The sequence below is a fragment of the Apis florea genome, unplaced genomic scaffold (assembly GCF_048593485.1).
Source record: "Apis florea isolate Af1SG1 unplaced genomic scaffold, ASM4859348v1 contig_2839_pilon, whole genome shotgun sequence".
Classification (NCBI taxonomy): Eukaryota; Metazoa; Arthropoda; class Insecta; order Hymenoptera; family Apidae; genus Apis; species Apis florea.
Window position 1 is genome coordinate 1,059,569 of NW_028256653.1, and position 23,882 is coordinate 1,083,450.

Here is a 23,882-nt window from a genome sequence, read left to right on the forward strand (position 1 = left end):
TTAATTTAATAAATGTAGCGGTAATAAATAATTTAATATTAGAATTAAAACTTAATTTTATATTAATATTCATTAATGTTAATAAATATATTAATAATATAAATTAATTTTTTTGTATGTTGTAAAGAGTTTGTATATATTTATACTTCATTTTTTTTAAAATCATATATTTTTAAATGCATAAATAAAATATTCATAAGAAATAAACTTCCTCTTTTAAAAGAATAAACATCTTTATTCAGTTTATTACACCGTACTTTGACAAATTGTAAAGCCTTGAGTTTTGTCTTTGTTCCCTTTAAGATTATGCGTCGGGCCCACATGATCATGTAAAAAATCGAACGTACAGATCATAAGAGCTTATCTAAATGGAAATCGTGTGAAAACATGCAAACAATTCATGGATTATGTTCGTATGCCCGCATGTTCGCGGAATTCCTAGCACGTGGTCGGATGTTGGGAGAAAAATGCTTTGTTTGCTCGATGAAAATATAATGCTTCGTATTGAGTATTTATGTAAATCGATGGTTCTATGTTGTAGTTGATTTGCAATTGTATCTTAATTATGATCGTACGGTTTGTATGCGTATATATTTTTCATCGATTTATATTACCTCATGTCGAATCGATGCTTGTTTAACAAGTTGAATGTCTTTTTCTAATAAATTCTTGTTATTGATATTGGAAGAATCATTGAATTTGGAATACATGAAACATATACGTATTTATCTTTTCGATTCTTTCATCTTTTTTTATATTCCATTGACCGATTGAATAGTAGCACATAGAGTTTTTATGCAAATTTTCATATCATGCATCCAAGATATCTTAAATTACGTTCCAGTCCTCGAAACATGTAAACTTTAGCTCCTGACTGATTTCACGACTTTATTATATCTCTCTCCATCGAGTGTAACTTATATATAGCAAGAATAGTGTCCTTGAGTATCTAACATTTCGGATTTTGTCCATAGCTCGAACCTTTGACCCATGTTGCACTGTAAACTGGCCTTTAATCGTTATACCTGCCACGTACAATGCGTACCACGTTGCACACCCTCGTTGTACAAACTAATGTACACGTAAACACGAGATGCCGTGCCACTTAATCACCGTGTCAGTCTATCCACTTGTATTGGGAATGCGGGTACAAATACGCAGTTCCTCAGGTGAGTATGTGGGTATTATAGTGAGATTTAGATTCTGGTTACAATTTACTATTTATTTCACTATTCTTTACTCTTCCTATATTTCTGCCTTTCTCTCCTTCTTTCTTTTCTTTCTCTTTAACGTATGTTAAATATAGTGTGAAGACACGAATGGATTAACTGCAATGGAAATTCATATTGTAGACGGAGATATTATTCATGATCAGTTATAAATTCGTGCAACGTTTTGTTTTCAGCCGCGTCGGTGTACGTGTTTGCGTTAATTTCCCGAATGAAATAGAATGTGGGTGGATCGACTACGTTCTCTCGTTCGACGAAGACAACATATGTCTGTTTTCTTGCTGATTTCAGTTTGTTAAATTTCAACCGGTGACATATCGTTAATAATATTTAATATTAATTTGTCATATCTATCTCGAAATAAAAATCTGCTTTATTTATTTAATTTTTATTTATTATAGAATTGATTAACAAAATTAATTTTTCATTTAAAATTTTTCTTTATTTTTAAATATTTTATTCATATTAAAAATATTCTTGTAAGTCTTCGATAAAATGTTATTTATATGGATTATTATTAAAAAATTATCTTTTTTATTTTGAACATAGAATTTAATTTAAGAATATAATATTTATGCTATTACACGTTATTATACGTTTAAGTCGTTTATTTAAAAACAAATGCGATTAATTTTGTTTTTTTTTTTTTTTTTTTTTTGAGAAAAGTTGTCTATAAAGAAATTTTATTTTATTATTCTATATCATGATCTTTTGAAATCATTTTATTTATACTTTTTACTATTTATACTATTTATATTATTTTACATTTATACTTTTTTTTTCCTTATCAATGCGAAAAAAAATATTAAAATAACTTATTTCTAGTAAAGCATCCTCTATCCTCTATAAATCCTTAAATCCTTATTTTCGTATCTAAATATTTTCATTAGATTCACATTTTCATAGATAAGTTTTCAACTTCAAATAAATAAACTTAATAAAATAAAAAATTAATTTATTACTTAATTTATATATGACATTTTACATATAATTATTTATGTATTGTGTAAAATTAGAAACAATTAATAAACATAAAATATTTTTATCATATCTATTTATAACAAATGGTTCACATAATCAACTATTATTCTTCCTATCTCTTAATCATTATCATGCTAAATATTTTCAACTCAGACTGTCTTATCAAACATTGCATTTTAGTGCCTCATATTACGTTGTTACAGCCCACTCGCAAAATCTCCGCCCATAAATTAAAACACCCATTCATGAACAATACGATGCAAACAAGAAATAGGGCATTTAGTACGTAACCTTAATTTCAAATTTCGCGCGAAACATCAAATCCAATTGTGATGATGTTCACGCGTAGTAAACACACTTTGATCGAAAGAGCATTGAAGCAATGGCATATCTGCAGCTTGGACATGGTACAATTACTTCGAATAAATTATAATTTATGTTGCAATCACATTGATCACAATCGTCACGATAACATATTTCAATCTTCTGCATCCCGTTTCGTTTCGAGGAGTGCAAACTGATTCTTCTATTAATCATGATCATGACACTTTGAAACGAATATTAACTGACAGGTGAGGTTAACTTTTTTATCAATTCATTTTGAACGAAATTTGACTTCGAATTACTATAATTGACGAATATAAATAAAATATAAACTATATGAAATATAATGTAATTGTATTATATACGTTTCATTAAATTGTAGTTAATCATGTTAATTTATTTTATATTAAAATAAAATTAAAAGTTTCAGAGAAAAATGATAATTGAAGAAAATAATAATATGATAGCTAAAAATAATATTTAATTTTTCGATATATTGGATGTCTCGTGATAATTTTTAATTATTGATATATAAAATATATGAAATAGTAAAATAAAAACGTGAAATTAGATTACTTTCTTAATTACTTTAAATGCTATATATGTATCAATAAATATATTCTCTTTGTAATTCTTTATATTTATTTAACCTAAAAATGCACCAAAATATATTAATTTTTATAAATAAGATAATTTCTGAATTATTAGTGATAAATATAAAATAAAAATTAAATTGATACTTAAATGACCAATTTAGTTAGAAAAACGATGAACGAGATTTGTCGGATAAATGTATAACTACGTGACGACTAATATCTTGGGATTATAGTAATAATGCGATTCAACTCGAGGTAATTTTATCTTACCTTTTCATTTCTCATTTTTTACTCGTTCCTTGATAATCCTCTTATGAAAGCGCAAAAATGCTTCATGACGATCTCAAATCAAAGAGATTTTTTTGCGTAAATTGTTATAAATCATGGAATGTAAGATATATAATTATATTTAAGATTTACTTTAATTATATAAACAAATTCTTTTCAATAAATAACTTTTTATCGTTAAAAAAAATATACATGAATATAATATATACATATTATACATGTAAATTTCTTTACATGTAATCATTTTAGAAAAAAAAATTTTAGAAAAATAATTTCGTTTCTAGAAATTTATTTTTAAGTTAGTAGGAATATGTATAAAATCCTATTTGTTCCAAGTTGTATTGCTGTATTATTCGCGCCAGATATAATATCAGAATCTCAAACTATAGCACACCAGAAGATATTTGGCAAGTTGCATGCATTAAATGTCTCTATCACATTCGATATCATGGTTTAAACTACATATATAAATATATGATTATATAACATTTAAAACTATATTAATATTTTTGTTCTTTTTTCCCTTATCTAACATTATTTATATGTATTCTTGTATAAAATGGAAATTAAATTTATCTACTGTAAAATATTTCTACGTCAATAATATTTTAATTTTATTGCACATAATCATAAATATCATTTAATCGCAATCAAGTTTATTAAATTCATTTAATAAAAGATAAATATTTTTAATATTTTTAACAAAAAGAACATCACGTATAAATAAATTTATTTAATTGCTTTATTTTCGAATATATTATACATATTATTAACTGTAGTTTAATAGATTAGTCAATAAACTAACTTATTAAGCTAATACTAACTAACTTCATAAAAATTAAATTCAATATATTCTTTAAATATTTAATTTATCCAATTTAAATTTATGCAGTATGTTTAGCTTGTTGCACATAACCACTATAAACGAATTTATATCCCATCACAATTTCCTAAACGATTAGAATTATTCTTCTCAAACTCTAACAATATAACACTAAATTGAATAATTTCATTATTGTCCAATAAACAATTTTTTTTATCCTCTGATTTAATTACAATTTTTAATTCACTTTTTGTTAATATAGAAATATATTATTTTATATTATATTTTAACGTTTCACGAAAGACAGATAGATGACTTCAAAAAAATTGCACTGTTTGACGATATAGCAAAAGAAACTGCTGCTTCGTATCTAACCTCACTTATCAGACAAAGCATAAGTGACGCCATTTTCGAGATGATCTGGCCTAGAAATGTTGCTATCTCTCTCAAACAATAGTCTAATCCTCATATTGTGGTAGGTTCAGGTAACGAGTTACATTACGCAGTATATGTATATATGTATTCCGTATTCTATGTTCGATCGTGTTTATATATTTACATGCATTTATGTATATATATGTATCAGGACTTTATATCTGTTTAGACATTCGATGCATTCTACAAGTTTCTTAATTAACATTTTTATGGACTTAGAATAATAGATAAAGACATAATGTTCATCACTATTGCTTAGGAATTTGAATTGATAAAATAGTTTGTTTGGGATATAAATTAGAAATTAATTATAGACGATTGTAGATTGCCTATATTTTTGTGAATTCAATTAAAAAAAATGGTTTGTTTAGATATTTGTTTTATTTTTTACGTATTATATGATTATTGTTATAATATTATACAATCACAGTACGTAATTTTGTTTTTCTTCAGATCTTTATTCGATTCGAATCGATATAGTCGTAAAATTTCATTCCTTTCGTGACATCCGGTTATAAACCAACTAATGTCCATTTTCTCTCTTGCTATTAAACGATACTTAAAAAACAAAGTAATCCGTTATCTATGAAAAATGTAAATCGTTTAATAGAAATGGAAAAAATCCATATTACCACTAAATCATGAATTTTATTTCCATGAATTAGAATTTAACGAAGAAATATTGTAATAATTGGATAAAAATAATAAAAAAAATGTTTTTTTTTTCTTTTGAATATTGATCAAGTCTATTGTAACAAGTTTTTTTTGTAAAATTTTTTTATGAATAATGTTTCATATCTTTATAATTTTTCATACAATATTTGATATAGCAATGTTTTCCAATCTTTTTATAATAAAATACTGCCATTTAAATGATTATAATATAAAATTCTTAAAGACTTAATAGTTAAATGTTACTATATACCTTATAACATGTCCTGAAATTCAATTATGTATATAAATTGAAAAACTTATAAAAATTCTTTAGTTACTTATTAAATTTGTTTTTTGGTAGAATAGGCTTCAAATTTTAATACGTTGTATTTTTTTTTATAAAAATATCGCAAAAAAATTTTTATTATAAATAATCGATGATGAATTTTTCTCTCAAGTCTATCATAATTATATCCTATGAAAGAGAATATCGAACTACATAATTCCATTGCTTCTTAATTTTTGCAAATTTACATTTCTATTATTCGCGATCGAAATAATGATAGCCAGACGAGGCAGATGCTCGTCCACAACCTGTTTATCAATAGTTTACCTGTTATACCAATAACATCAAATGTATCGGGCAATGTAAATTCATCGGTGGTCGGTGGAATTCGTACGGGTTTCAAGCATGGCACGGCCTACTCCTGTTTGCGATCATAATTACGAGGGTCGTGGTGGTGGCCACAGAGATGACGTCATTAATTTGCGTTCTTCTGGCCGGATTCCAATTCACTGCCTCGAATCTCATCGTCGCCGGCATCGTTCACGGTCCGGAAGGGCTCATTTATCCTTCGAGGAGGGTCTCATCCGACGAGAAAGGCTCTCTAGAATTTGGAAAAAGTGTCTCGACCGTTGTGACTGATCGTTAACCTTTTCACGATACAATAACGACATTACGTGAAATTCAGAAGTAGCAACTTAATAGAAAATAATTATTTCTTCATTATTGAAATATATGAAATTGAAAAGAATAGTTATTTTCTTGTAAAAGAACTTGTAAAAAAATATAGCTATCTGGGAAAAAAGATAAAAATTAGCTCAATATCTCTTATTTTATATTCAAATGACCGACAAATTGAGAACTTTTTGTTCAATTTGATTGTCGTTATAAAATTCCAAGTGCCATCTCTTACGAATTTTTTTAATTAATTATTTTATTATTTATTATTATAATACTACACACAATATATAGCAAATATGGAGAAAATTAAGAGTAAAATTACTGACCCAAATATTTTCCTAATAAAGCTTTCCAATTTCATTTATCTTCGCTCAAAAAACATGGAATAAAATTTACTCTGATTAAGTCTCGTCGTTTATTCTTTTGAAATTAGATACTGAACCATTAATTAATTCGATTTCTCTCTTCTAAATTATCTTATATTTTAACCAAAAAAAAAAAAAATACTTTACAATTCAATATCTTTCACGCCAAAGTGAAGATTCATTTCAAGTAAAAGAAAAAAAAATCTGAATTTTATTCCGAAACAAAAGATTTTATTGACATTCGCCGGAAACTGCGTGGAATTTCACCGGTATTCGTTTAACTCATCCAACGTGCCGAAAGGAAGAAATTTTTCGTCTAACTGCAACGTTGTTCAAACATTTGTTCGCAAAATAAGTTGCAAATCGTGGCTTTAACTTGAAATTTTCACCGTTTAACGGAGGATTTTCGAGAAAAGGGCATGGGTAATAATAGCATAAACGTAATCCAACTTCAGCCGATCGTCTCTCTCGTTTCAAAGAAAAATTGCACACTCGAAAGAAAAAGGACACGTTGATGAAGAATTGCACGAAGTTCATAGTTCAAGTTAATATAACTTGGTTGGACGAAATATTCTTCTAGTTATATAAAATCGTCTCAGTTTTGTGATTTTATTTAGGATTTTATCCACTCTAATTTCATTCGTTCTTTTCATCCCTCTTATAATCCACTCTTTTTATTGTTATTAATTTCACGAAGAATCTCTTAATATTTCTCTGGTTTTAGTATAATTTTTACTTCCAATCTTTGCCTGTATCATATAATCATTAATCATCTTCTGTACACTTTAATATTCTTTATTTTTCCAGTTTCATGAATTGCATTTCATGTGCATTTCTAATTTTTTTTTTTTTTCATTTGAATATTTTTATTGGAATAATAATCGTTGAAATAACAAATAAATAACGATCATAACAATAATATTGGAGAATAAAACGAGGAAACACGATCGAGGAGTTAATAATTTTCGAGCTCGTTCTTCTTGAGAAACTTTTAGATAGAACTTTGCCGAAATATTCAAATATCGTGTATTTCGTGTTCTTTGAACGTTCAACAACATTCCACCAAAGTTCATGACACGGGGAACGCATAGAAATCGATCTTCTTTCTTCCTTCGAATTGTATTTGCATCGTTGCATAAAAATTGGCGAGATCAGGATCAAACGGAACCACGAATATCGATCCGACAAATCTATATCTTTAATATTTTACAATATTTCTTCTCTTATATCATAAATTATATAATATTTTTGATTCTTGTTTACTCTTAATTGTTGTATGAAAAATGATTGTAATAATTTTAATAATTTTTATTTTAGTAACGGAGCGTTAAGAAAAAATAGTTATAACTTTATCGAGCAGTTACCGACAAATAAATTAAAAAAAAAAAAAAAAAAGTATGGAAACTAAAATCCATTTTCTCAGAATAAAAAAGAGTAGAACTCATACGTATAATAAAATAAGTCAAAAAGATCGTCGTAAAAAAAGACCATTTTCCACAAAGGTCTATGCATCCGTGAAATCAATATCTCCAAAATTATTCGTTCGAATCACACAACAGATTTGCTTTCCTTTGATAACCGAGTTTTTTGTCATAAATATTTCTCCCTTCAAAGAGTCGAAATGAACGAAACATCAAACTCACGTCAAAATTTTCTTTTTAAAAAAAAAAAAAAAAAAAAAAAGAAAGAAAAAACTAAAAATAAAGAAATCATTTTTATACGTCCTACCGTCACAATCCGCTTTGCACTCGGGAGAATTTTAACATTTTAAAGTTTTCTTTTCTATTTCCATCTTTGTAATTAAAAATCAAATCAAAATTGTACTTTTCGTAATGTGAAAAAAATAAAAAAACACGAGATTTTTATCAATTTGTTATTGTACATTTTACGGTATATTTTTAAAATAATTCCCTATGGAACCCGAGTATTCCGTAACAGATACAATTTGTTTTCTTTCTCTCTTTCTCCAGAATTGTTTTATTTGAAATGCACACAATATTTTTTGATATTTCCTCCGCCCGATTGAAAAATAAAATTTTCCCACATCTCCAGTGTTTCTCATATAACAAAATTAATACACAACAGTACGAAGTTTTCCCTCAATACGATATTTATAAAATTTTATATACTTTTGTGCAAAATAATATTTTTACCCCTCTGAAACTCCCACCTCCATTTCATTCCTCTCAAAACGTAACATTCAAAGAGATAAACTTTCCAGAAGAAAAATCATCTGATCCATTACAATAATCTACCCAATATAATCCAACCTCGACCAATCAACTTATCAATTTTCAAACTACACAACAATGCGAATAATCCGTAGAAAGAAAAAGAAAAAAGAAAAAGCCAAATACGCGATAGATACAAAACTCATCATATACATCCCACATTCCTCGAAACAAACAGAACGAAAAAACAAGAAGAAGAAGAAGAAGAAGAAGAAGAAAAAGAAGTTTCCAGAGAGAGAGAGAGAGAGAGAGAATCCAATACGAATGCGGCGCAAAGGGTTTATTACCGGGACCCGAATGTAGACCACCACCGATCTCGTCCACCACGACTCGTGCGTGTACAATCGAGGCTTAGAAACAGGGCAGAGAGGGCGAAAGGGTGGGCCTCGTCGAGAAAGACGACGGTGGTGGGTTGCGGGAAAAGGAAAGCGGGAAAAAGCGCGAGAAAGAAAGGCGTACGGAGGAGAGAGCGAAGAAGGACGGGTGTGGGCAGGGGAGAGGGGTGGAGGAGGGTGGAGAAGGACCTGCGCGCGAATTTCCCGCGTTCGCTCAACCTCATATTGATCCCACCCCAGTCAACTCCCCGCATCCTACCATCCACCACCGCAGGAGGTAGGCTGGTGGAGGGTCGGAGGGGAGAGGGGTGGAGAGGAGAGGAGAGGAGAGGAGGGAGGGGTTGGCGAGAAGGGCAGGACAGGGTAGGAGGTGGGCGGTTTATCGGCGTATACACAGTGTACGAGGGAGAGGACGGCGTAGAGAATCAGAGGAACCGTGGCCTCCTCCGGGTGGTCCAGCGCGAAAAACTACCGTGGCGTGCCGCTCCGTTTCTCGAGTAGATCTCGCGTTTCCCTTTCTTCATCCTTGAATACGGTCAGAGGTTTCGTGTTGGAGGAATCGAATCGAAATTGGAGATCGTTTTTTACTTTTTTCGTTCACCGTGTTTCTCGCCGTCCGATCCCGGTTACGGATTCGAGCAATATCGACGAGCAAGACGAGAGACGTCCGTCTCTTGGTCCTATCGTCCCCCTCGAAAAGACCGTGTTCCTCCCGGTGGTGGTTTTGTGGTTGCTGGTTTCTCGATGCGGTACGACTCGCGGCCTACGCTCGCGTCGACCTTCGTGATTCTATTCGCTGCTCCGACGTGTCGCCGCGTCATCGATCGTACGGCGGCGGTGATCGAATCTCGGCGAATCTTCGAACGATGTAAAAACCGAAACCCTGGTGAAACCCTGACTCTTCGCCGAGGCGAACATAGAGGAGTTAGAAGGGAATAGGGGGGAGAGGGGGGGAGAGAACGAGGAAGAGGAGGAGGAGGAGGAGGAGGAGGGAGAAGAGGAAGAGGAAGAAGGGAGAGAATTATCATCACACACGTACGCTTCTTCACCTCGGGAAGAAGAAGAAGAGGAAGGTGTGAACGAAGTTCTGTGATCTTTTTTTCAGGATTCGTCTCGATGATCAAGAGGAATAGTTCACGAGGGATCATCACGTGAGATATCTTATTAGCCGCGCACTTTCTCCGTTCTCACGCACCATCGGTTGTTTCGGGATGATGAGATAACGATCGAAGGGGAAAGAAAGGAAAAGGGGATGACGAAGGCCGGTCGAAACAGGCGCTAGTCCTGAAATAGGTGCTCCTTAGATCGGTGGAAAGTGCGTAAAAATCGAAACGATGAAATTAGATTCCTCTTTCTCCTTTAGAAGATTCGCGTCCTTTCCGTTTCCTCGTCGCAGGCTGCCAAACTATAAATGTTGCAAATCTTATCCGTCTTTCGCGTATACGTGTCTGCTCTAACTGTCAGGTTAAAGGCTTGTCCAGACACGTGTCCGTAGACGTTAATGTAATGTCTTCTTCTGTCGTGTTTTAATGTTCGTTTAATATTTGCGAACAGTCCACGGTGAATTGTATTAACACTCGGTCACCAACCGAGAAATTATTGTTTTATGTATTATTTGTTCACGATATTGTTGTTATTGGATCAATCGTTTTCTCTCGATTTTATTTATCATGCAGTTTTGGTAGACACGTAAATTTTACTTGTAAATCGATAAATTACGTAATCTTACGTGTAACGTTTTTAACGTTAAATTTCGCTATTTACTTAACACACTGTATATTGTGCAAAAAATTACGCGTACAAAACGAATGAAATTTATACTTCGACTAAGTCGTATTAACGATAATCGATTTAATAACGTTGTAATAAACAATGCATATATAGAGCAATAATTTCTCTCGCTGTACAGTAAATCCATATCTTACAGGTATTTCTTATTTGCTTGTACGAACGAATTAGTTAATTTTTATTTACTCTATGTTCAAGTTTAAAACGTTAAATTCGTATTCTAATAAGGAAAATTTACACTCATCTGTTTCATATCGTGTTCATATCGATGGGAGAACGGTCGAATTATATTTCGCTTAGACGAAACGATCCAAGTGTTGAATTTCAATTTTTCTATTATTAGTCTCGTCAAATCTAATAAGAACGAGCGGAGAGAGTGGCCACTGAATCTCCATTATCCGAACAATTTGATTATCGAAGCTATCTTATCTTCTCCAATATATTCAAATAAATGGAATCCAACTCGTTATTCTATTATAATTTAAATATTAATAAAACAATAAGTCTTGGAATAACTTTGGATCGTTACAATTTTCTTTTTTTCGTATTGAATGAAAATAGATCTATGCTTTCTTACGTATTCAACGTACGAAGAAAAAAAGAGTAAGACAAAAAAGCTTATCTTTTTTTTTTTTATATTTTTCATAATACGAATTCTTCTTAGAAATAAAATTGCACGTTCCATTTCGGAGATTAGACAATAGCCTATTCTATTCTTTTCTTCGATCGTTCATTATATCGTTTGCAAATTGGATTGAAAAGAAAAATCTACTCTGACAGAAGTTCGTTGCGAATAAGATCGTATCTACGCAAATAAAACCGTGGTTACAAGCACCTCTATTCAACACAGTCAATACCTACATTCGATGCATTCCCAATTTACTGTGTCGTTGTCGTTCTACTTTATTCTTTCTCGACTTTATACTTGTCTCGTATGTTAGATATTGCATATCATCGACCCAGCCAATAACGAAAAGATCTCTACGTGGCTACGCGTCTGCAGATAATATCTCCTAAGAAGAACTCGTCCAGATTTATCGTACACCCAGAGACCGATCGAATATCCAAACCAGAATCCTGCTTACACGGGATTCTGCATTGTTCGATAGAAACAGTTGTGTAAACTGTTACGCTGTTTTGTTATTTCACCGTATCTAGAAACGTACAGCCATGAATCTGTCCATGCATCTGATGATTCTCAGAGTCCTGTACGATACGAGATAGAGATATAGATCCTGTTTTATTATCCGCGAATATCTACACGCATCAATAACGTATGAACTTCTACAAAATAATATAACGCGTGTTTGAATATTAGAGCACCTTTTTCATCTCAAGTCTTACAATCGATGCAATCTTTTTAACAATTTCAAGAGATCATCGCATACGCAACAGGAATTTCATCCTTACGTTTAACTCCTCTGAATATACACACACGCACGTACGTATGATCGGATACATTCGGCAGACATCGTACACAAACCGTTATATCGTGTTTTATTATCAACAGGCGCGTGTCCGCGGACAATCATGAGTCCAGACAAGCCTCTACTCCTCACTCGCCTTTTCCACTCGCGTCGTCTCGTTCCGTATCTACTTACACGCTCCTCTTTATGCCTGTTTCTCACCTTGTCCTACAACTCGTCCCATGACTCGTACAAACTCGTTCAAAAAGCGACCCATACAAACTTAATAGAATCTCAATTCGAGGAATTTTGATATTGCTCGAGCACAAATATAGAAACTGATCAAACTGTTAACCGTTCGTAAACGACATTGTTCCTTATTTTATTTCCAATCGACGAAGATAGAGAGGTAAGCGAAGTAGAATCTATTCGACTCCTGTTTCATTCGTCGTGTGAAACGTGGACTTCAACTCTCCACGCGTGTTCACGTATGCATACCGTGATCGTGCGATTTGGCATCTCGCGTGTGAGAACCTCGCGTGGCCTCTCCTTGGCGACCCTCCCCAGCTGCTAGGCGTCGCGATGGAAAATGTGCGGTTGTTAATCTTTTTTCTCTCCTCCCCTTTATAGCCTAATAATAACGTGATCGGTTGTCGAGATCTGTAAGAGATCGTTTAACGTGACCGATCCTTGTCGGATGGAAAATAGATGGAAATGGGCTTCGCGTTGTGGAATACCCGGGTTCGTTGCATATACCGGGTGGGCGAAATGTAAATGTGTCATTTGGTGAACGTGACTCGTTTGTTCTCGAGTAATTTTCCGAGTTGAGTTGTTAACTGCAAAGTTAGTTGATCAGTTCATCTTTTTTGCAAAATCGTGTAATTTTCTTTTTACGTTGTAGAGTTCTCTCTTGTTAGAGTTAGGATTAAAATTAGCTTCTTAGAGATTGACGATTTTTTGATAATGATGAACAACTTACGTACAATCTTCTTTCTTCATTTGTAAATATTATTAAACGATAAATCAGACGGGTTTGGCAAGTGAATAAGTTGTTTCGTTCATCCGAGTATATGCTCGAGAGAAACAATGGAGATGTAGGTTAGATTTAAGTGAGGAGTACAATCGCTGACTGAATCGCATCTTTCACCTTATATATATATATATATATATATATATATACATACATACATTGTGCTCGTTGGGGGAAAGATGGAGCACAGGATTAGATTGTTGAAGATGGATTTGTGGAAATTAGAGGAGTCGGGATCCTGGGAATAGATTTGACGCGAAGGGGAGCCGATGTGTGGTATTAGATTGCGGGATCGATGGAGAAGGGTTGTGTGCAAAAGGGTTTTCGAATCGGAAAAGTGTATATTACCCGTGCGATGCGATCGCTCCAGGCTACCACGAGAAAACGGGGTACTCCTTTTGATGGATACTACGGTTTGTCAAACTTTGATTTCGTGTTTAAAGTGTAAATCTTGAAAGTATGTTACTCGAGTTCGAACGAAACTTTGATCCGAATGCATCCACAACTTTGAAATCGTTCAATTAAGATTCGTATCTAGAATTTTGGGCGAATTTTTCAATATATAAATCAAATCGAACATATCGACGTGTAATTTTTTTTAATCAGTCGTGTTTCTTTTAGGCGAATAAATTTTTCGTAAATTTTTATTACATCTTTTGCATCGTTAAAAAAAAAAACGCGATTGATTAATTGTCTCGTTCATAATCTGGGTCAATTATCACGATTTGTTTGATTTGTGGGATCAATAGGAATATCGATTATAATTGAAGTGTGCTTGTTTTATTTTCGTTTTTAACTACAATTGTCTTATCGGATTTAAGATTTAGAAATATTTATGTTGGATTTATGTTATTAAATATTTCCGTTCATTGTTAATCTTTAATAGTTTGTGTATGTTCTACACAGAATGTACAATTGCTTATCAAAGAAAAAAAAAAAAAGAAACAATTTCGTAATTTTTTTAGCATTTTTTCTAACTATATAAATGGAAAAATTACATTGAAAAACGTTGCTACAATATTTCTGCGTTCATACTTCTCATTCAATTTACACTACTCGAGCGAATCGATTACTCAAATCGATCGATTTTATAAAATCTGATTATTCCATTAATTTATTTCCATAAAATTAAATATTAATACTCTTTGATGCCGGGATAAAATAAAATGAATTATCACTATATCATCAAATTGACACGTATTTTCGTGATATCCGCATGTAAAACAACATCAACCTGAACGAGAGATGTTGAAATTAAAAATAAATTTAAAATTATTTATCGACATGTAATTGTTATACGATATGTCGATAATTCTATAATACTTTACCATCTATCTTCCGTGAAAATTGAACGTTATAACAACGACAGGGTTAACGATACAAATTTACTGGGGAGAAAAAAAAAAGAAAGAAAAAAAGGGGAAACCGTCATCGTAACAATAAAATTTATTTATCTTCTACGCAACAATGGTTTCATTCCACCAGTCTAGTCTCGTTGTACGGCAATGAAACGGCCATTCTCTAGATCCCTCTGCCCATGAAAGCTTGTTAAAAGCACCGGCAGCGATCCACTGTTATCGCGAAACGTTCCTTCTTTTTCTTCTCCTTTCTCTATCCAGAGAATATTGAACGCCACCGAAGGTTGATAAAAATTTCTGATACGTCGAATTCCACCGTTAAATTCCCGCGGAGTCGAGTCGCGAAAGCGAGCGCGAGAGGGAAATTTTCGTTCGATTTAAAGGAAGATACGTTCGATTTAACGATCCATAACGCTGGGGATAATGGGAGAACTCGTGGAATGGTTTTCGGTTGTTCTGACCGAATAAACTTCATCGTCGTTGCGGCGCACAATCGTTGCGCTTTTACTGTCGCGTAATAATATTCTCACTTTCCATGCAATGTCGCGTGGTATGTTTACTTTAGAGTTACTCCAAGTTAGTGTCCTCTTATGAGACCGGCTATTTTTATGAGAAAATTGACGCAAACATCCCTGACTTTAATGAATGTTCGTGTGTGTGTGTATATATATATAATAAGTGTACATGAAATAATTGTTTTTCTAGCAAAAAAATTCTTTTAAGGGTGAAATCAAATTTTCGTTGTTTCATTTCTTTTTTTCTTCCCCAATGCAATTTTTACATAGAAATACTTTTTACAACGGAACGAGGGAATAATAAAATAATAATGAACATTTAAAAGTTTCACTCCATTTTGTGTCGTATTATAAATTTATATCTCGAAAAAAGAAAAAATAAAATAAAATAAAATAAAATACTTTAAAGATTGATTTTAGAGTTTCATTAAAAATAGAATTTTCTTTGGTTTTATAATATAAGTTTTTTTTAATTGAACTCGTAAAGAAGAAGAAGAATTCTTTATAAATTTATTATATATGAAATTACATAGCGAAGAAGTCATAAATTCAGTAAAGTGTTAATATTTACACAGAGTAAATGATGTTTCAAGATATTTTCTGTGTATAATGATTTATAACGCAAAGCGATAAAAGTATGAGCGCGGTATAATGCAATTCTACTAACTGACCATACGTCTCGCCAATTAGCAAGAAAAGATTTATATCTACTGTGCAGTTATAAAAAGAAGATACTCAAAGGAGCTAGTTTCTAATAGGTCCAGTGTATAAAAATAACAACAAATAACAGTATCATTAATGGCCATACAACAATCTATCTCTTTTTATGATTTATGATGGAATAATCGAAGAATAACCATGAAACAATAATAATTTTGCTAAAAAAAAAAAAAAAGAAAAGAAAATTTTATGAATAAAACTTGATAAAACGTGAAAGAGTAAAATTATAAAAGAGATTCTATAGTGTGTAATTTATTTTTAATTTTCAGTTAGATAAAATTCTCTCCAGTTAACAAGATAATATTACTTCTATACACAATAATGATAAAACTGTCATATGAACGATTTGTTTCTTCGAATTCGATACTAATCGTAAGAATATCCACTTGATCTTTGTTTAAGCTAATTCAATAATCTCTGATCCATTTTTGATCCATTATTCATTGTATGAATATTTTTTCTTTTGTTTCACCATCAGGCCGATTATTCGTTGAATTTTCGTTACAAACAAAAAAATATTTTTTTCAAAAAATATATTGCGAATTTTTACAATTTTATATTCGCGTAACAATAATTCCATCTACGTTAAAATTGGAAATATTTTTTACATAACTATTTAAATTCGACTCGAATAATTTCATTGCGGTGAAATAATTTTAAATATAAAAATCTACCGCAATTTCCAAAATTGGGGGGGGGGGGAAATAGATTTTTGAAATTGATATTGAAACAAACATTTATATTTTTATTTTCTCATTTTTTAAATTTAATATTTCGATATTAACCGGCACCATTTTGAAATGAATATTTCATCGAAATATAAGAAAAGATAGTATTTCGATAATACTTCAAATAAATAAAAATAGAATATAATCGTAATTCAATGATCTTAATCTCTTATAAATTTTCATCGGGTTTCGCGTTAATCCTTTGCGCAGAAACTTTTCGAAAGATCGAATCTCATGGAGCGTGTGTCACAACATGTGTTACAAAACTCGAACGATACATTCTCCGTAAAAAAAAAGGATAATAATAAGAAGAGGATAACGAGACGTGCAATATTTGCAAGCGTCTTTCTTATCCTCTTTTATGAAATTCTAAGAGATCCCTCGACCTCGTTCGATCCTCGTCAAACACAGTGGCAAAATTTCGCCTCCTATTCGCCAGCCATTTTCTATCAACCGTGGGCTTATCAACTTATCGAAACACAAAATTTGGGTCGCGGCAAAGTGTTTCACAGTTCAGAAACTGTTCTTATTTCGGAACGTCGAGGCGCGCTCGATCGAATCGTTTGAGAGTTGGCCTGGCATTGTGTCGTTGTAACGGAGATCCTGCCTTGCTTTGAAACCTCAAACGCAAACAATTCTCGTGCCGCCATTTCAAAGTCAACTTGGTTGGTTACTACAGAGTGAACGAAATTCTACTTCTTCAAAGTGCAATCGTCCTTTGCAAGCTTTTTCAAGCGGTTTTCGCGTACGATTTTTTTATGCAAAATTGTGCATGCATCGTTCGATCGCACCGTTTCTTAAAATTCTTCAATGCAAAACTATTCTTGTGTCAACACAAGAATTTCGTGCAAGAGGATAGAAAATATTCGAATGACGAGACACGAGTTTATGATTGAAATGGATTTAGATTCGGGGGAATAAATGTAGATCGAATCTAAATTGTAAATTCGAATCTCGGGGAGACGGTTAAAATCTTCGAATTAATTTAATTTCTTTAGAGAAAGAAACATGTTCAAGACACGATGAAGAAGTGAACGTATAATTATTTTCAGCTTTTTAGAGATAAATTCTGGCATATTTTGAATAATTACAAGTAAAATTTATTGGAATAAATTTTTGGCTACTATCGTTCCTTGCGATTGATACTAATTATCGTGGCATAGAGGCAACGCGAATGAATAATGAAGTGTAATCGTCAAAAGCTCTGCCATTCTCCAGAATGACTCGATAATTAGAACTTATGAATTAGAAGCACGTTTAACGTGAGCACTTGATCTCGGTATAAATCCCGTCGTTAACTAGTGAATTTCAAAAATTCCTTAACAAAGGGAGGATCCCAAGTGGTCGATCGTAATAATAAGCTTTGAATACGATAAAGAAATTAAAATTTTCACAAATGAATCGAGACAAATAACTGCCTGACAATAACTCTCAAACATATCCGTTTCATCTAATTTTAAAATTAAATCTTCCACATTTTCCATATAATTTCTTCAATTCACTCCTTTTCAGTCGTGTCACAGATGTGAAACCTACGCGACCCAATTTTTCGATTCACGAACGTAAAATTAGTTCTCCAACAATTGGAAAGGATTAGACCGAATGGAACGTCTTCAAAAAAATTGCCATTTTTTTTTTTTTTTTTTAACAAAATTGCCAGCTATTCCCTCACCGAATAAAATTTGCAATCTTCAAAACCGGTAAGGCCGATCGCAAGGTCTGCAGTTGCCGATCGGCGAGTCACGACCGATCGATCGCCGATCGAGATCGAGCCCATAAGCATAAATTCACCGGCAGCCCAGAGATTTGCTCGAGCATGGCCAATAAACACGCCTGTTTAATGATTTATCGCGATCTCGCCGCTGACGCACATACGTGCAACTATACGTTCTCTTCTGTATCGATATATACATTCAGATCGTAATTTTTATCCACCGTTGCCCCGCGGATCACCATAGAGAAAGAGAAAGAGAGAGAGAACTCTTTCGAGAGAGAATTCTCTGAGTCATAGTTACGCACTCGAATGCACCAGGAACCGAACTCCACACCAGCTGTACACTATCAAGACCACTGATTGGAGGAATTAATTTTTTTCGTCGTCCATGCGCCTCTGCGTAGTTCGAATGTAATGCGCGTTATATAGGTCAGTGCAAAATATTCCTTTAGGCGGTGTTAATTGGTGTTGGAAATGTTCATGTGTGTGTGTGTATATATATATTTGTTGTGAGTAATATTGAAATGCTCGTTGATGAGTGAAATTACGAAATGATTTTTTTCTTTACTTTCTACTTTTTGTGGAGAAAATATTGTATTTGGAAATATTTCTTTCTTTTTAAATAAGCATCGAGAAAGATGTATCGTTTTTATTGCGATATTATTCAGGCATTTTGAAATGTTTTTTTTTTTTGTCTGTAATTTGTATCGAAGAGTGGTAAAAGAAAAGAAAGCTTTTCGAAAAAATGTTAATAATCGTTATCGGTGAAAAATTTTCTTTGAAACAAAAATCCTTTGAAAGTGTGCACTTATTCTCCTGTGTTCTACTTTGTCGATATTTATGATCCTTCGAATGTCACGGAGTTATTTAAGCGACTTCGTTTAAACGAGGTTGATTATTTTTGCCTTTATCAATGAATAAATCTCTTGGATTTCGTAGTTCTTTGAAACTTTCCCTGGTTAAAATGTTTTAAAATTTCGTGCCAAGCGTAAACCCATCGTTACAATACTGAAAATTATGCGGATATATCAATCTCAAAAACGAATTTAATCCAAGAATAAAATTCCTCTTAATAATTCTCGAGTATCTGGAGTTAAAAATTTGCCTCATTTTTACTAAGTAATTTATTACCCCTAAAATTTTCATACATTATTCATACACGATTTATTTTTAAATTTATTCCTTTGAAACGCGTCGAATACGTGTTTCAAGAATCTCTCTCTCTCTCTCTCTCTCTCTCTCTATACATATATTTTCTTGAGTTTTGAAAATTTACTTTACAAAAATTAAAGGTAACGTGTGTAATAAGAAAGAAAATTTGAGTTTTATGCTTGAAATTTTATCAACTATTTATCGCCTTAAGTTTTACGATTATTTATATAAATTACATTTATAACAACTTGTTTCAAAATATCAATATACTTCATACATTTATACATATATCTATAATATACGCAAGACTGATTCCTTCAATTTGCAAAAATTATTATTCACGATACACGGTTGGTAATACGAGCGTATCATAAATAAATGGACCGTAAAACCCATGAATCTATATTCCCTCAAGATCGTTGCATTTTAATGCGATCTTCGATGAACGTAGCCGAAACATTGAACTACGTAGTTATATAGACTGGTTTTACGAAACATTGGTAAAATTATTCGCCATTTTCTACTACTTTCATATATTTTACGAAGAGCAAGATGATATATTTCTTACTCGAAAATTAATATTCCGACGAAGTAAACGAAAAATTGTTTCGTATAATTTATAATCAAGCAATTAAGCACTTCATCAAATTCGAACTTTTAAACTTTACGATTTAACAAATAAAACTCGACCGACATTTTCCTCTTTTTTTTCTGGCTTCTGGAATTGATCCTTCCCAAATAATATATTAACATCAGCAACGCAACGATACGTCTCTTAAACTTAACGAAATAAAATAACACTCTATTTCTACGATATAAATTCACCACCAATATCGTTAAACTTTCATTAAAACGCGTGCCGCGTTTTTTTCGACAGACCTCAATTTCGATTTTTTCCACCAGGCGTTCCACAGGTTGCGCAATGTAAATCAGGCCAACCTGCTGTCCAATATCGAGGTTCTGTCCACAGCGGGGAACACTTCCAGGCTATCTCTATTCACTCTTGACGAGCATCCGCGATAAAGTGCACGCGATACCAGCTCTTTTCCGCGCAATAAAGCGATTTTTGCGAGAAAGGGGTGGCGGATATTTCGCGTTCCTATCAGAGAATGTGCGAGGGAATGTGTGACGGCAATGTGGACCGACACCGCCTTCCCTTTTTACGTTTTTTTTTTTTCTTTTTTTTCGTTGTAACACGCCAGCCACGTTTTCAGAATAGAATTTTGAATAAATTTATACACGGCCATTTTCGATTCGAAATAGTTGGATCGGGCGTGATAAGCAATCAAGTTCACGGGTCGGGCAATTTGTATTTCGTACCGATATACCAATGTTACTTTGCCTGATTATCTTGATAGTGTGCGCGATGTTGAGTCGGTGAAAGCGGTAAATCGTCCCGGTTTATGGAGGTTCGATAAAGAATTTCGATGGAAAAGTAATTTCGTAAAGTAACTTCTTACGGCAGGGATTGTTGTTCGAGAGTTGTTGGTGTTCTACGAAATGCTGGAATGTATTTTGTTTTATTTCTACCGATTTTCTTTGATTCGATTTTATGCTTGGAGTTATTTTTTAAGAAGTAACGTGTATTCAGAGTGTACATTAATATATTTGGGGGGAACATCTTTGAGAAGTTTTTGAGAGATCAAAAGAATGACAAAAGTTAATATATAAAAATTTTGATTGAGGCTTGTTTATTAGGTTATAGGCAATTTTTAAGTTTGAAACGAGTATTCGTGAATATTATCCCAAAAATAATTCTTAATATCTTTCTTAATAAATCAATGATCCAAGCCTCTTTATTATCATTTTTTTTCTAAATTTTTCTCATTTGTTATTTTAAGTTCCAATTAGTCAAATTCTTTTTTTCTTCTCGTTCCTTTTTCTCCTTTTTCTTACCATGTGGCAAAAGATGGAAATGTATATAACACAGAAAGCTTGTGAACCAGTTTGAATATCTTTCAACTGGGTTTCAGAAAGCGTTACTAACTTTCATGCTGCAATCTTCGTTACGCGAGCTTAATATCTTTTATGGTATGTCAGCCATGTTTGAAGGAAGTACTCTGTGCTTTAATGTATACAGGGTGAATTTTAAGAAACGTGAAATTTCTATAACTTATAATTTGTAACTTGCAAATTATTAATAAATTTATTATCGCAGATTTATTATTGCCTTAGAGAATTCTGATAAAAATATATAAAACAATAACATTTTTTACAAATACGTATTTTTTAATCTTTTTGTCTTCTTATCATTTAAAAAAATTAAATAATGTAATCTTACGTAATGAAAAAATACAAAATTCTGTTTAAAGAAAGTGGTATATCGCATAATCCAAAATATTTTATAAAAAATATGTTCAGATTTACCTTTCTCCATTAACATTTTCGTTCAATTAGAATCAGAAAATAGTCGGCTTCAACTTGTACGCATTGTTCTGTACATATATATATCATAATTATCGTGTAGTTCCATTTGAATTACCTGACATGTTTCTTTGTACTCTGAAATGCAATATTACCATTTGATTTCCTGTATCCGGTGACTCACCCTATATATATACTCACATATTTACACATAGATTCTTAGACCTTTTACGCGGACTGCATGCAATCCTCTCACGTGCCGCAAATGCTACAATTTTCTCTCGCGTGTTTCTTACGGGGCTTTGCCATCTACCTTTTTCATCGTTTTCTTTCAGTCTGTACCTTCGTCATACATCTACGTGGACAAAATTGAGGATTCGGCGCCTATACCTACTTTCTCTCCTTTTTCATTTTTATTACCATCATTCCTTTCATTTTTTATTATTTTTCTTTCACCTTGTCTTTATTTTCTTTTGATTTTTTTCCCACTCATTTTTTTCTTTTTTCCTTTCTTTTACTTATTTTTTGTTTAGTTTCTTCCTTGTTTATCTTATTAAATTCTTTATTTTACTTTATTTTACTAATTTTATCTTCATTTCTATCATCTTAACTGGTTCTCCATGATTTTCCCTGAAATGAAAATATAGCGTAGTAGGAAAATGTTCCGTGTAAATCTTCAAGTATCGCTGACATTCCCATCGTTGCAAGTAAAATGCATAGTTACACTGCTTGTGATTTATGATCATGCACACGTTTACACGCAGTTACATGCGACGACAACATCGTATTTCCGATAATTCGCCAAGCAGCAGATATCTTTATCGTCCGCACTCAGAATCATTTTCTCCGAGCACAGAACACGGAAGTGTTCGCATAATCGTCCAGTTTATTCAAATTTAATTGATCCTTACAGAAACTTCGATAGTAGTAAAATTATTTCAATGATTAGGTAGAATATTCTGAAAAACATAAATAGTATGAGAATGTGTTTAAGCGTGGCGATTGCATATGTTGGTATGAGCACACACGTATAATGCAAATTCAATGCTATAGTATCAAACAATTTTTTGCAAATAATTAAAGTTAATTAATTATGCAAAAAAAAAATTATACAATATTATGCACTTTATCACATATTAAACGATCAAAAATTAAGATCGTAAAATCGATAAAGAATGAGTTAATCGATTATTAATGGAAACATGTTTATGTATTTATAAATATAGAAATATTAAACACTAATTTACATTTATATCTTAAATGTTCTATTGTAACAAATATTCGTTACAATTATTTTTCTAATATTTTTCTAATTTTAAATTACACTTCTTATTAATTTTATTATCTATTAATCTATTAATCTTATATAATTTATTTCATGGACACAAAGTGTTATCCATTTTACACATAAAATTATCTTTTTAATACCAATAAATTACCCTTATTATCACTTATAGTATCACATCAATCTCGAAAGACATTTATGCGCTTCTAACCTCTCAAAGAAATGACACCACCAAAATACCGGTTAACAACGTAATCGTATCATAGCAAAACAAAGCTCCATTGTTCGTTATCAAGAATAGTGGTTTTTCGTGTCGTTCCTACGTCGTTTCTGCCCCATTGTGCAATTTCTTTCCCTCGACCTATTCGAGAGGCTAATCGCCGCTTGAGCCGTCATTTTCAGAATCACGTTCACCCTTTTATCAGTGACCGAATCGCGTCCGACTTTATCTTTACGGCATGCTTCGCCATTTTCCCGTCCGCTAGGTTTGCGAAGGCGCCCAAACACGAGAACGAACTTATGACGCTGATTAATGGCGATTATTAAATTACAAATTGCGGAGGTAATCGGAGACAAACAATGAAAGTTCACCGGTGA

General features: G+C 32.3%; 2 protein-coding genes across 7 annotated transcripts in view; one reads left to right on the forward strand and one right to left on the reverse strand.

Moving 5' to 3' along the window:
- Nucleotides 1-23,882, forward strand: part of LOC100863102 (uncharacterized) — a 226,362-nt gene that overhangs the window by 71,540 nt on the left and 130,940 nt on the right. The gene's annotated exons all lie outside the window — the stretch shown is intronic.
- Nucleotides 21,785-23,882, reverse strand: part of LOC105735512 (uncharacterized) — a 40,863-nt gene continuing 38,765 nt past the window's right edge. For 2 of the 5 annotated variants that reach the window (XR_015291848.1, XR_015291849.1), the window contains exons 5-7: nt 22,725-22,959; nt 22,202-22,630; nt 21,786-22,138 (exon numbers count right to left, since the gene is read on the reverse strand). The gene's annotated coding sequence lies outside the window, so the exon portion shown is untranslated. Of the gene's footprint in view, nt 22,139-22,201; nt 22,631-22,724; nt 22,960-23,882 lie in introns of all 5 variants that reach the window. The other 3 variants (XR_015291850.1, XR_015291846.1, XR_015291847.1) reach the window with 3 other exon arrangements.